The sequence below is a fragment of the Triturus cristatus genome, chromosome 8, assembly GCF_964204655.1.
Source record: "Triturus cristatus chromosome 8, aTriCri1.1, whole genome shotgun sequence".
Taxonomy (NCBI): domain Eukaryota; kingdom Metazoa; phylum Chordata; class Amphibia; order Caudata; family Salamandridae; genus Triturus; species Triturus cristatus.
Window position 1 is genome coordinate 338,791,080 of NC_140591.1, and position 13,694 is coordinate 338,804,773.

Here is a 13,694-nt window from a genome sequence, read left to right on the forward strand (position 1 = left end):
TCCAATTCAGCCACACAACGCAGCCGCCATGGACCGACCACCACTGCATACACTTCACCATCAACAAACCCAAGGCACCCAAACCAGCCCCACACCCACCACTAAGGAACTGGAGCAAGGTTACTGATGAGAAACTTAACTCCGCCCTCACCCGAGATAACCACACCGGGTCACCCGACGCAAACGACGCAGCCAGAGAACTCAACACCTGGATCTCCAACTGCGTAGACTAACTCGCCCCGCTACGCAACCCCGACAGATAACGCCCCAGGAAAGCCGCCTTGTTCACCACCGCTCTCCAAGAAGACAGACACACCTGCAGATGCCTGGAGAAGAACTGGAGAAACACCAAGACAACCGAAAACCATACCACCTACAAGGACGACATGACGGACTACCACAACCAGATCAGAGCCACCAAGAGGAACTTCATCCACAACAAAATCCTGGCCAACTCCACCAACTCCAAGGAACTTTTCAGTGTCATTCGAGAATTCACCAACCCATGCAGCGAAGCCACAGACATCACCCCATACCAAGACCTCTGCGACAAGCCTGGAACCTATTTCCACCTCAAGATCAAAAACCTCGACGACAACTTCATCGAGCATCCACCAGGCGACACAGACTGCCCCCCGCAACCCAAAAACACCAGCCAGCCCACCATCTCCAACAGACACCGATCACAGCCGAAGACACCGCCTCGACCATGAAAAGCACCCACTCGGGGGGGCCCCCACCGACCCCTGGCCCCCTCACAACCACCACAGAGCCACGGCCGCCATCGCACCCGAAATACAATGCACCATCAACACCACCTTCAAAACAGGCACCTTCCCAGACGACTGGAAGCGCGCAGAAGTCAGACCCCTGCTCAAGAAGCCTACTGCTGATCCCACCGACCTAAAGAACTATCGTCCCATCTCGCTCTTCCCCCTTCGCAGCCAAAGTTGCAGAGAAAACAGCCAACAGAAAACTGACACGATTCATTGAAGAGAACGCCGTCCTCGACGCGTCTCAATCCAGATTCCGAAGCAACCACCGCACAGAGACGGCCCTACTCGCCGCCACAGATGACATCTGCACCCTCCTGGACCGAGGCCACTCCGCAGCCCTCCTCCTACTCGACCTATCAGTGGCATTCGACACTGTTTCTCACGGCACACTAGTCGCCAGACTACACGACGCAGGCATACAAGGAACAGCCCTGGGACTCACCGAAAGAAGCCAAAGGATCAGACTCCCACCCTTCCTCTCTGACCCCACGAAAATCACCTGCGGAGTCCCAGAGGGTTCATCACTGAGCCCCAACCTCTTCAACATCTACATGGCCCCCCTTGCAGCCATCGTCCGACAACACGGCCTCAACATTGTATCCTACGCCGATGACACCCAGCTCATCCTCTCCCTCACCAAAGACCCAACCACTGCCAAACTCAACTTTCAGAAAGGAATGCAAGACGTCGCAGTCTGGATGACCAAAAGCTGACTGAAGTTCAACGCCGAGAAAACAGAAGTCCTCGTCCTCGGTACCACCCCTTCTGCTTGGGACAGCACCTGGTGGCCGACCGCCCTTGGAAGCCCACCTACCCCCTTAGACCACGCCAAGAACCTCGACATCGTACTCGACTCATCACTCACCATGAACCAACAGGTCAACGCCGTCATCTCCAGCTGCTTCAACACCCTCCGCAAGACCTTCAAGTGGATCCCCCTTGAATCAAGGAAGACAGTCACCTATGCACTAATCACCAGCAGACTGGACTATGGAAACACACTACACCGGCATCAACAAATCCCTACTCTGCAAACTCCAGACAATACAGAACACCGTCGCCAGACTCGTCCTTGGCATCCCCCGACACGAACACATCAGCCAACACCTACAAAGTCTCCACTGGCTCCCCGTAAAGAAAATTCCTCTCACGCCTACAAATGCCTACACAACAACGGACCCAAATACCTCAACGACAGAATCAACTTCCACGTACCCAAAAGAAACCTCCGATCTTCCAACCTCGCACTGGCCAAAACCCCGCACATCCACAGAGCCAGAGCAGGCGGAAGATCCTTCTCTCACATTGCAGCCAAGACATGGAACGATCTACCGGCAGACATCAGACGCGCCCCCTACCTGAACACCTTCAGGAAGACCCTCAAGACCTGGCTCTCCAGCTAAACAGATCTGCGGACGCCCCCGGTGCCTGGAGACCCTCACGGGTGAGTAGCGCGCTTACAATTCGCAGATTGATTGATAGATAGTCACATGCCAAAGGGAAACAGTCAATGATCACAAAGCCCCAAAAAAGGAGCACAAACCTCAAAAACATTTATTTGATTGTCAACCTTGTAGATTTGGCGTTCATACGTAGCCAACCTATAAAGCTCAGCAATCCACTCAATGCGTGGGCACCAGTTGAGTACGACCATGCCTCAAAATGCAGATCTTGGCCACCATAAGAGACATGGACATCCATCTATGCCAATGGGAAGTTGTATTATTCAAAGCGACAAAGTCATGTAACAGCCAATTTGTCTGACTCCTCAAAAGTAATAAAACTAGTTGAACTCAGCGTTTCCCATATACAATGCCAATATATATCTAATGCAGGACATTACCAAAGTATGTTGTACAAATCACATGCCGTGCTAGAGCACCACCAACATGCCGCATTGGGAATTAGACAAGCTTTGTACAATTTGAAAGGAGACCCATACTAATTGTGCAGAATTTTGAACTAAGCAAATTTTAAGCATGATTTACTGAGCGAACAATCATGATACTCAAAGATTTCCCTCCAGTCACCCTTTAAGTATTCCACTTCTGCCAATAGGATTTAGCCGCAAAACAAGCTTCAAGCGAGTATACATTGTCAATAAGTATTTGGTACATATTAGACACCACCCTTGGAAAGACCCTACAGGCTAAGATAGTCCACGATCTGCGAGGCTGAAAGATTAACTGGATCTCACCCTAGTTTACCCCTCAAGCAATGGCGCACTTGCCAATACTTCCAAAGGTGCGACTGGGGAAGAGAAAATTCGGATTTTAACAACTCAAAAAACAAAGTGAGTCCCCATCAAGAAAATCTCCAATTGTTTGAATTTTGCGTTCTTCCCAAGAACCCATCTAAACAGCTTTCGATCTAAGATTCCCTCATTGCTCCAAAGTGGTGTATCCTTATGAACTGTACTATTCATTCAAGAGTCAGTGCAAATCTCTCCAAGCAGCCACCATAGCCCTTATAGTCAGAGGACAAAGTGGTGCTGCTAAGACTCAAGAATTGTACAAGACACCCAAGTCCCCAGGAGCTGTAACAATATTCCACTCAAAAGTCACCCACTTTGGCTGATCAGTAACGGGAACCAAGAGATAAGCCAGCTGTGATAAATGTGAGCCAAATAGTAAAGACATTTCAGAGAGCCAAAGACAACTCGACCGGGAATCTGCAGGCAACCTCGATGATTTAAGTCATGGTTTCCTACCTGCCCTGAAAAACCTCTTAATATGTCTTGTATGGTTCTCCGATTCCTGCAGGTGAGTGACATCGCCTCATACATAGACCAATTTATCTTGTATCCGGCGAAGATCAAAACACCCTTGAATAAAGCCAATGAGTTGGGAAACAGAAGAGGCAAGCTCATTTAAGGTCAACAACATATCATCTGTGTATAATAAGCTCTTGCAAGCACCAACAGGTGTTTCCACTCCCTTAACAAGGGGGAGACTGACGTACTCCAGCCACCAATGGCACAAGCGCTAAAAGGAACAACAGAGGTGACATTGGGCAGCCCAGACATGTGCCTCATCAAATTTGAAAGGGCTTTGATAAATGACTCCCACAATCAACCTAAGCTGCAGGGCCAGAGTATAAACACTGAATTTTGGACAAAAACCCGGGACCTATCCCCACCCTGCTTAAGGTAAAATAAAGATCCCCTCACTAAACCCTGTCAAAAGCCTTTTCGGCATCCAAAGACAGCAGAAGCTTGTCATCTAAATCATTCCGTACTTGCCATACTTGCCATACTAGATTGGACAAGAGACATGTGATTACGAGAAGAACAACCGGGTACAAAACCCCCTTGAGAGCTGTGTATCAGGCTAGGTAGAACTTTGAGGTGAGTTGCAAGGACTAATGCAAATATTTTCATGTCTGCATTAATATGCAAAATACGACCATAACTCGCAAAATTTCCAGGATCTATGTCGGGCTTCAAGATTAGGCTGACAATCACTCTATTAAACTCTTGTCGAAAGACAGCAGCACCCTCTAGCTCCTTATAAAGCCTATAAAGAAGCAGAACCATCAATTCTAGGTTTACCTTCTAAAAATAAAAATCAATGTGGAAACCATAATCACCCAGAGCTTTATTATTTTGCATACTCCAAATAGCCTCCGAGATCTCCTCCTTTGTGATCTCTCCTTCCATGACCAGCCTATCCTCCTCAGACAAAAAAGGAAACTAAGATCCTATAAAAAATCATTTTCAGAGGCAGCGGCTAGAGAGGCCTCTGAACTATAAAATGCTGAGAAGAAGCATGCAAAAGTTTCTGTGATCTTCACTGGGTGTGTGAATAAGCCTTGAGTTTTGCTATGAATTGCTGAAATACATGAGTTTGCCTCTCTCTGATGCAACTGAGCTGAAAGAAGCCTGCCTGCCATTTTACCTTGCTCATAATGATGCCACTTCAGATGAAGGAGGGCATATTCAGCTTGAGTAGTGAAATGCAAATTAAGATAATAGTTTGCTAGCGCTAATTGACCTAAGGAAGCCGTGTGGGGTGTCTTACATATGTTTCAGTAAGATCACGTACTACTCTCTCCAAACGAAATTGTGCATCATTTACTTCCCACTTACAGATCATTGAATCCCGCATGAACATACCTCTCAAGGTGGCCTTACCTGCTGTCCATAACATCTGTGCTTAATTTGTAGAGGATTAGTTTTCTAATAGGAATTGACGTAAACGGTCAATACGTTATTGTTTACTCTCCGGGGTACGGCAATGGGAGACATTCAGTCTCCAATGCTTTGATGCTGGGGACACACGTCCTAGATCCAATTCCAGAAGTGTTGGGCATGATCAGAGATTCCCAAGGGACAATTACAACAATATCTCAGGAAAGCTAACAAGACATGGGACATTAAAAATAAATCTATCCATAGACACAGGAGATAAATGTGTACTCCCTATCCCTAGGGGGTGTCACTGTAAAGTTTTATAAAACTTGCAAAGAGATCCTGGATTCCCAACTGTTAAATGTTATAACAAAGTGCTTGAACTAGGTTAATTCCTGCATTATGTTGGGAAGCAACAATTACTGTACTCGTAGCACTGGACAAACAACACTAATTTCCAGTCTGATCATCCTTTATCCATACACAACAAATTGTGTAAGGATATTTACACAATTGTGCAATTTATTTTGCTAAGCATATTGCACTACACTTGTAGGAATAGACTGGTGCTTTCTGATCAGTCAGGTTTTGTAAGTGGGAGTGCTAAGTCCCACAAATTAAGGACACTTTTTACAAATGAAGCAACGAATACATACTGTCATGGTTTTCTTGGAATGCTAAGAATTCCCTGGACTCTCTGGAGTGGCCCTTCCTTCAAACTGCCTTGTAGGAATTGGGCCTGGATGGGTTCATTAACAGACTAGTACAGTTGCTGTGCACAGACCGTAGAGGCAGAGTGCGTATGAACACACATTAGTATCAGAAATCCAGGTATCTCCAACAAGTAGCTTGTGATCTACAGGTAGCTCTCCAGCTACCCTAAAGTAGCACTACTGTATGTAGCCCAGACTACTAAATTAGACACTTTTGCTTTGCATCTTGCATGGAGTGGCCACTACTGAAATCTTTTCTGACGTGATCACTATTACTAAACTGAAATCAATAGTAGCTCAGTATGATTTCCATGGAACATATGTAGGTCTTATAACTGAAAAGGTTGGAGACCCCTAATCAATAGGGGTAGAACACATTATCTCCCTTCTTATTTGCATTAGCTGTAGGGACTTTGGCCTGTACATTGTGGCAGGGCTATTTCTGAGGAGATTTGGTTTCCTTCCAGGGTGATATATTTTCATTTGTCAAAAATCTACCATACATCACCATAGAAAGCATCCTGTTGGGAGATGGCTCACTACAAACTAAAACAAGCTACAAACCGCTCACTCCTCCTCCGAGATCCATACCATGTGCTGCACGCACTGGGCATGGGCTTAGCTTGCAAGCAGAGCTGGACATGAGCCTATGTACTCACCCATTACACCTCTGGCTTGTAATCCCTCGCATCCGCACACACTCAAGCCTGAGGTAGAGGCTTCAATCATGGAGAGGGAGATGATGCAACTGGGTCACCTGTTCCCAAGAGGACAATTCTTAGCCTTAGAAACCAACACTTTCTTTTACTTTCCATTAGCGGCTGGGGTGGCATTTCACATATTTCCCCTTACTTCCACCGTTTTTTTTTTACCATTGCATCAAAGGTTACAGTAAGATAACAAAAATAGGTTAGTCTTCAAACTCTATAAATTGTGTTCAGGCAGTTACGACCTCGGCGCTGCCTGCTAAGCAACTATGGGAGTAGGACTTGGGCATTGATATTGTAGAGAAGACCTGGCAATATTGTAGTGCTCAAGTAAAATGCGTTTCAATGAACTATAGCTAGCAAAACATAGTACCTTTGTCACCATAAATCAACTTTTTTACTTTACAGAAGTAGATTTTTATTTTCTACTACTTGTATTCACTGTACACGTATTGCATTTCATATTCTTACATCAAGACCTGTTAATTCTGTGTAACTGTGACTACAAAATAACACAAATATTTCAGAAGACTTAAAAAAATCAAATGACAGATAGACAACGTCATATACTTGAACAATCTTCACATAAAAGACAAGAACGTCATATACTTAAACAATCTTCACATAACAGAAAACGTAAATTCTGTATACTAGACACAAAGAATCTCCTCATGCTATTTTAAACAACTGTGTGTAGAATGTTATACATATAGGAAAGGTCCTACATTGTTCATATAGAGTTCCAGAGTATCAGAGTTAAGAGGGATTAACAAGAAGGTGCACACCAGTCCGCACAAAGTGTGACTTTGTTCAAGGTAAGGGCTGATTCAGTTCTGAGGTAGACAACACTGTAGACTGTAAATCCACCTCGGGAATCAATGCAAACGGGACCGGCACAGTAGGAGGCACCCAAGTCGGTGAGGTACTCGATGTGGATTCAAAGGGTACAAACAGACCCACTGGCAGAATTCCGACTGGAGGTTGCTGCAGTTCCTTGGGACCTCAAGGCGCTCCAGAGGCAGCCTGAATATCGGCAGCCTCCCTGAAAGGTTCTACTTGTTGTGACATCACAGACGAACATGGAAAATCAGGAAGAAACCGGGACAGAATCCGTTACGATGGAGATTGGAAGCAACACAGAGGCATATTATGGACCCCCTAGTCTCATCTCTGGAGTTCGAGAGTGGCCAGAAGGGACCGGTTCCTATTTAGATTTTAATGTTTTTACTTCATTTTACCCATAGACTTCAACTGCAACAAGCACCTGCTGTTGGAGCCACTTTAGGCACAGGATTGTGACTTCGACCAGCAACTGCTCAGAACTTCTTGTGCTTGGAGACGTAAAGTTTGGCTCCACGTTTTGGAATAGCTTTAGGGTTCATCCGGGTGCAGTCACTACAGTTTTTGGAGTTGTGGTCGGACCCGAGGCACCACAGACTTTGTGCAGGTCGATCACAGACATTTGCTTCATCAGGACAGTTCCTGCATGGTTTGAACCCAGTTGTTTTAGGTGGGAGCATGGACATTTCCCTTGCACACTGTATAATTTGTGAGGAAAACTCAGATCAAAACACTATCTCCGGATCCGTTTCAAAGCGCAGAAAGAAAGGAACGGACATCAGCATCACGCAGGGGTGGCACCTATATGCAGCTCTGCAGGTCACTTCAGGAGCGTAACGATGTCTGTGCAGAGCCGTACGATGTCACTTACTAGCTCTTAGAGGAACTGCCGAACAGTTACTTGACCCAATCAGACACCTGGAGGAGTATCCACAAGGTGAGGAACCTGCAAGTAAAAGAATCCATCAGATACGGAGCACATGATGCAAACCTTGTGCTCACCCACTGTATACATCTCAGTGTCTGAAAGTGTACATTTAAGGGCGCAGTGTACAACACAATTAAGCACGTGTCCATTTCGTCCAGTGAGTATTGAAACCTTAATAACTCCTCTGTGAACAACTAATGAAGAGGGCCCAGGGATTTTGATGAGGTGGAACATTGCAGATGGAATTTTAGAGTCACATTTCTCTTTAAAGTACATCACAGACAAATATAAATGACTCCCACAGTGGCAGTATGTTTCCGAATTAGGTTATCAGTATTTGTATTGCAATTTTCTATTATTGTATCTTCTTTTGGTGCCGTCAGTCTGCGAAATCCCCAAAACTCTGGTTATTGGGTCGCCCTTTATGTACAGAGTCTTAACAGTCGGGGATAATAGGGGCCCGTTAAGGTTAGTCTGTCCAACGTGTACATACAGTAGGGGTGTGCAGAATGTTCTGTACTGCCCACTAAATTGGCAGAATTTTTGCCACTTCGCATTACTCTTCAACGATGAGCTCTGGACAAATTCCACCAATCGCCACGTGGTGTAATTTTTGTCCCGTGAGGCTACAGAACATGGGAACAAGACTTGGTGGCCCCTAGCGTGATTTTCTAACACGGGTGGTCACCGGCATTCGCAAGCGATAGCACTCAGAGGGCTGCTGTTCAAGTAGATTTGCTGCCGCTCTGGTATATTTTCTACTCCAGCGGCAGCAAAATCAACTTGAATGTCAGCGTGCTCTTGGGCAACGCATGGTGCCATTTGCGCTGATTTTAATCGCTGTTCGCACTACCGGCACTAAGTTGCAGCACAAGCTTCATATGTTCCCACCAGTCGGTAGAATCTCATGGAGTTTTTCTGTACCTCTTCTAAATTCTGCGGAGTGAAACTCCGCAAGCTCCGTTCACCCCTAAATAACAGTTCTCACTTATAGTGGCTAACAGGAAGAACAGCATTTGTCAGAGCCAGTCCAGTGTTTAATATGCATCTAAGATCGGCGGCATAGGACTTTGACTTCTCTAAGGAGGACAAATAACAGACACTAGTATAAACATCTGGGGACAGGCCTAGAGGAATGGCATATTTTAAGAACAGTTCCAGTGATTGTAGCGTAGAGGTTAAAAACAAAAGAAGCAAATTAGTATGGAGGGTCTTGTGAAGCACCAAATATATCGTCCAGCATACAGTTCCATCATTAGCTGGGTAACCAATCAAATGTACACTCATATTTTAAGAATTTAAGTCACATCTAGGACCAATAACAGGGCAGTGACAAACATGGATGTAAACAAAAAATCTTTACAGTAGAGTACAACATTCAATCACCCTACAGCCAGCTTCCAGACGATCCCTGCGTTTGCATCCCATTTCAGTGAATTGCCATGTTTACTCTGCATTGCGGAATATCACTTGTACTCAAAGTGATGCAAGGTCTATTGAGGTAGATTACTGAACGACTAACAAATTAATCCAATTTATGGAGGAATTTCTATTTTTCAACTGATGTACCTAAATCAGAAATATGGCCCCATTGGAAAGCTGGAAGTCTACCTTAAGCCAATTTGCCTTTCTATGGCGCTCCAAAAAACTGCTCTGCTCACACATTTCACCTTCTATACATTACATAGATATGTTGCAGGCCTAAACTGACACAAACAAATGAGAGATTCTGACCTGACCATGTTTCAAAACACATATTATTGTTCTAAAAGAAATTTGGAAGGCAAAGACAACTGGTCTTGATTTTCACAATTTTAAAAGTCTTGATGTTCCGGCTATCAAGGGTCAAATGGGAAGACCTAGAGGTGGAATATCATATGTAATGAATAGTTTAGATTTGAAGAAATAGAGTCACATTTAACTCCCATAAATTAGTTATATATTCAGTTACATGTTCAGTTAAATAGAGGCAGTTGAACAGAAAAAAAAAGTTCCTAAGCGGAAGCAGACAAGTCCTAGGGCTGATCTCCAGAGCCCACAAAGTACATACACATAGAAGTATATACTAAAGTAAATACAAGAGGTCGAGAATGCTCGACCTAAAAAATAATGTGATCTAGCTTTATGACATTTAAATGGCAGGAATAATAACGACCACCCTACTCAATTTATTTTTCATGCTGTGGGACAGAAAGCAATCACTGATTATAATTTTATCCATGTTACTGATTTCTTTAACTGTTTGGATTTCTAAATAACCAGCCCTGACAACAACCACCAAAAATGTGTCTATTTTGGAACATCCACAGGCTTAATTGGGGAGAGGATGTAGCCTTACAGCTAGAGTGGTCGACCTCGAAGCTGGGGAACCGGGTTTAAGTCTCGGCAACGAAAGCTCAACATCCTGTGATTCTGGGCAAATCACCTACTCTCCCTCTGCCTAACAAAATGAATTTGTCCATCTGTAAGGAAACTTGTGCTCATGTAAAGCGCTCTGATACCTGACATCTTCGGATCTAGTTCGTACATTATATAAAACAAAAACAAAAAATAATAATACAGCTAACTTGTTTACGTCTGAGGAAACTACTGTAATAGCTAGAAAGAGAATCATTTGGAAATGCACTCCTCAATTTCGAACAATGAAGCTATGGGAACAAATATGTATTACCCAATTGAGAAACGTAACACAGGATCAGTCCAACTACACAAGTATGGAGACTATTATTAACTGGATACAGCTCTTTGATGTATTTAACTTATCAAAAGCCAATAAGCTAAAATCGGTTCATCACAATCCTCCAAGGAACTAGCTCTATCAAATCACTGAAAATAACTTACAGGAAAAATCTTAGACACATGTTGAAGGTAGAATTGTCACCCGTAAGGGAAAGTAATGGCAAACAATTTATAAACAGTCTGAAGGATATCTAAAGGACTAAAATACCTGCTCAACAAACTACCTGGACAGAATTACAGTAATCTATATTGTTATAAATTCTGAGCACTATTTGGATTCTGTTCCAGCAAATATAATTATAATTGGAAGAGATTATCTGACTCCCTATTGGATTTAGAAGGATTTTACATTAAACTGATATAGAAAAGATGAAACTGAATTCAGTGTCGGTCTGTGAGGTATTGGAGACTCTGAATAGGTCTGTCAGCAGATCAAACAACCGAATATGGAGAGGGGGGCACAGGCCCAACCCCGATAGTGACAAAAACAAAACTAATCCCTATAATTTGTTTGGAGTACTATCTTGGAAGCTAGAAACGTTTGACAAGTTGGAAAAAGTACATCAAACCTCTATCCAAAGTCTACTCAAATTAACAGCATTAACTACACATTGTAGCCCACGGCAGGAACTTACATCTATTATCTTTAACCTATCTTTTTCTTTTTAGGGGGAGGTCTAACATTGATAAAGGCAATTATATGAATAACCAAAGATATTATTTTGTTGTTCGTCTCTCTGCAGAAAACAGCCCTTTAAAAACATTAATCAAACAAGAATGGAAATAAAGTGATAAACCTCAAGTTATCAACTCACAACCAAGTTATTACTAGAACACAAGCTACGAACGTTACAAACACTTGCAAAAATGAGCAGACTGAAATGGAAACTATTGGCGAAATAGACAATTATAACTAACTATTTGATATTGGACATTGTTAAATAATTCGTATGTAAAACCAAATGATACATTGTTGCAACATGCACAATAAAGAGACACAATTTAATTTGGATTTAAACATTATTAACATATTTTTTAATGTTTTAGGTGATCTTCCCTTTGCTCAATTTGATGATTCTTGGAGAAATGTAACTGAATGAGACATTGTTGGACAGTTTTGAAGCTCGAACAGTGTGACTCCTGAGCACATACTTTGTGTCCAAGCTTGCCTTATTTACAGAGAAAATAACAGAAACCAATTTTTAGGCATGTGACTGAACACTTGCTCCTCTTGGTTGGGCTCTGCTAGGGTCAAGTCGGGCCAGGTTCCCCATCAACATTCAAAGCTTGTTTATATATATTGGCCTCAGAGGCAGCAATGGGGTGTCTGCTTCCCAGAACACCAAGAGCATTACACAGTGTGAAGCCACCAGACTGCAAACGGTGCAAAGGGTACACAAAGCATAAAGGAGCCAATATTCTGACGCATACAGTGTGAAGGATATTACTATAACCTGTCTACGTTTCACAACTTTGATTACCTCCCTATAAGCATGCAATGAACGCTCCCAATTATCTTAATACCACATGAGTAGGGGCAGCGACCATTCTACCTAATCAAAGGTGAACCAGTATGTCCGCTCAGTGCCATGCTACTCATAGGCTTATGATTTTAATGCACTAAGGACCACACGTATCAAGCTTATTTGCGGTCACCCGTTTGCAACCGCAAAAAAAGCACTTTGGTATGTATCAAACCCAAACTGCAATTCAGTAGCAAGTTAATAAAGTGCAATTTTGATTTGTGAACAGATACAGATTCGGTATTTGGAACGGGCATACCTTACAAATACTGATTGGGAATGGCAAGTATTAATGCTTTATTAGCAAATTCCAGTTGCAAAACACTAATAATTTATGGACTACCAAAGAGCAGTAGCAATGCATTCACAAATGGGAAGGGGTCCCCTTGGTACCCTTACCATTTGTGAATGTAAATAAAAAGTTGGTTTAAGAGAGGGCAATGGTCCACAAGACCACTGCATCTTCTTAAGCTAAAGAAAAAAACATGTTTTAAACGCGTCCTGTTTTCCTATAAGGGAAAAAGGTTGCATTAAAAAAAAAAAAATCCACCATCCCTGTGATGGCATTCATTCCTAATGGGTTGCAAATTGTGACCTACCTTATTAATATTTATAAGGTAGGTCAATTTGCAACCCACTAGGAATCGCTAAATGAAACTCCAGGAGTATCATACATTTGGAATAGAGATTTCCTAATTGCGATTCGCAGAAAATCACAATTAGGCAATCGTTATTCCTAGTTTTGATACATCTGGCCCTTAGTGCTTTCTCAGGCATGAAAGCTATCAATGTTCTGACTGCTTCATTTAAAATTACCTCTATATACGCTGCATTCTAGTCTGTCCACTGCTCGGTCACAGAAGATAAGTATACTAGTGCAACAGTGCTTCATAAAGGATCACTGCACTTTCTGCTCTCTAGAAGATTAGCTATAAATGTATTAAATAACTGAACTCCAAACTATATCATCAGTCTTCTCATTCCCCATCAACCACCCTAGTTCTCAGGGCCGCCAATGAAAGTATTCTTTAACCACATTAACTCAGATATACATTATTTGCCAACTCAACCCTACTTCATTAAGGTACCACTCTCTTGCATTTCAAACCTAAACACCTCAGATTGGAAAAGGATAACTAAAAATTCAGGAAATCCTGAAGACTCCCCTCGTCTCCACAGCATTCAGATATATCATCGCTTAGAGATTATACACAAACTTTTTCCAAGCCCACTAGCGAGGCACCTAAAAAGAATCTGCCCCAATTCTAGAGTCTGACTACCGATACTCAAGGCTTTACCATCGGTTTGATTTTTAGTAGGTCAGGTCTATGTTTGACTT

At 43.1% G+C, this 13,694-nt stretch overlaps 1 protein-coding gene across 2 annotated transcripts in view; it reads right to left on the reverse strand.

Annotated features, from left to right (window-relative positions):
• Positions 1-13,694, reverse strand: part of SLC7A1 (solute carrier family 7 member 1) — a 509,165-nt gene that overhangs the window by 355,616 nt on the left and 139,855 nt on the right. The gene's annotated exons all lie outside the window — the stretch shown is intronic.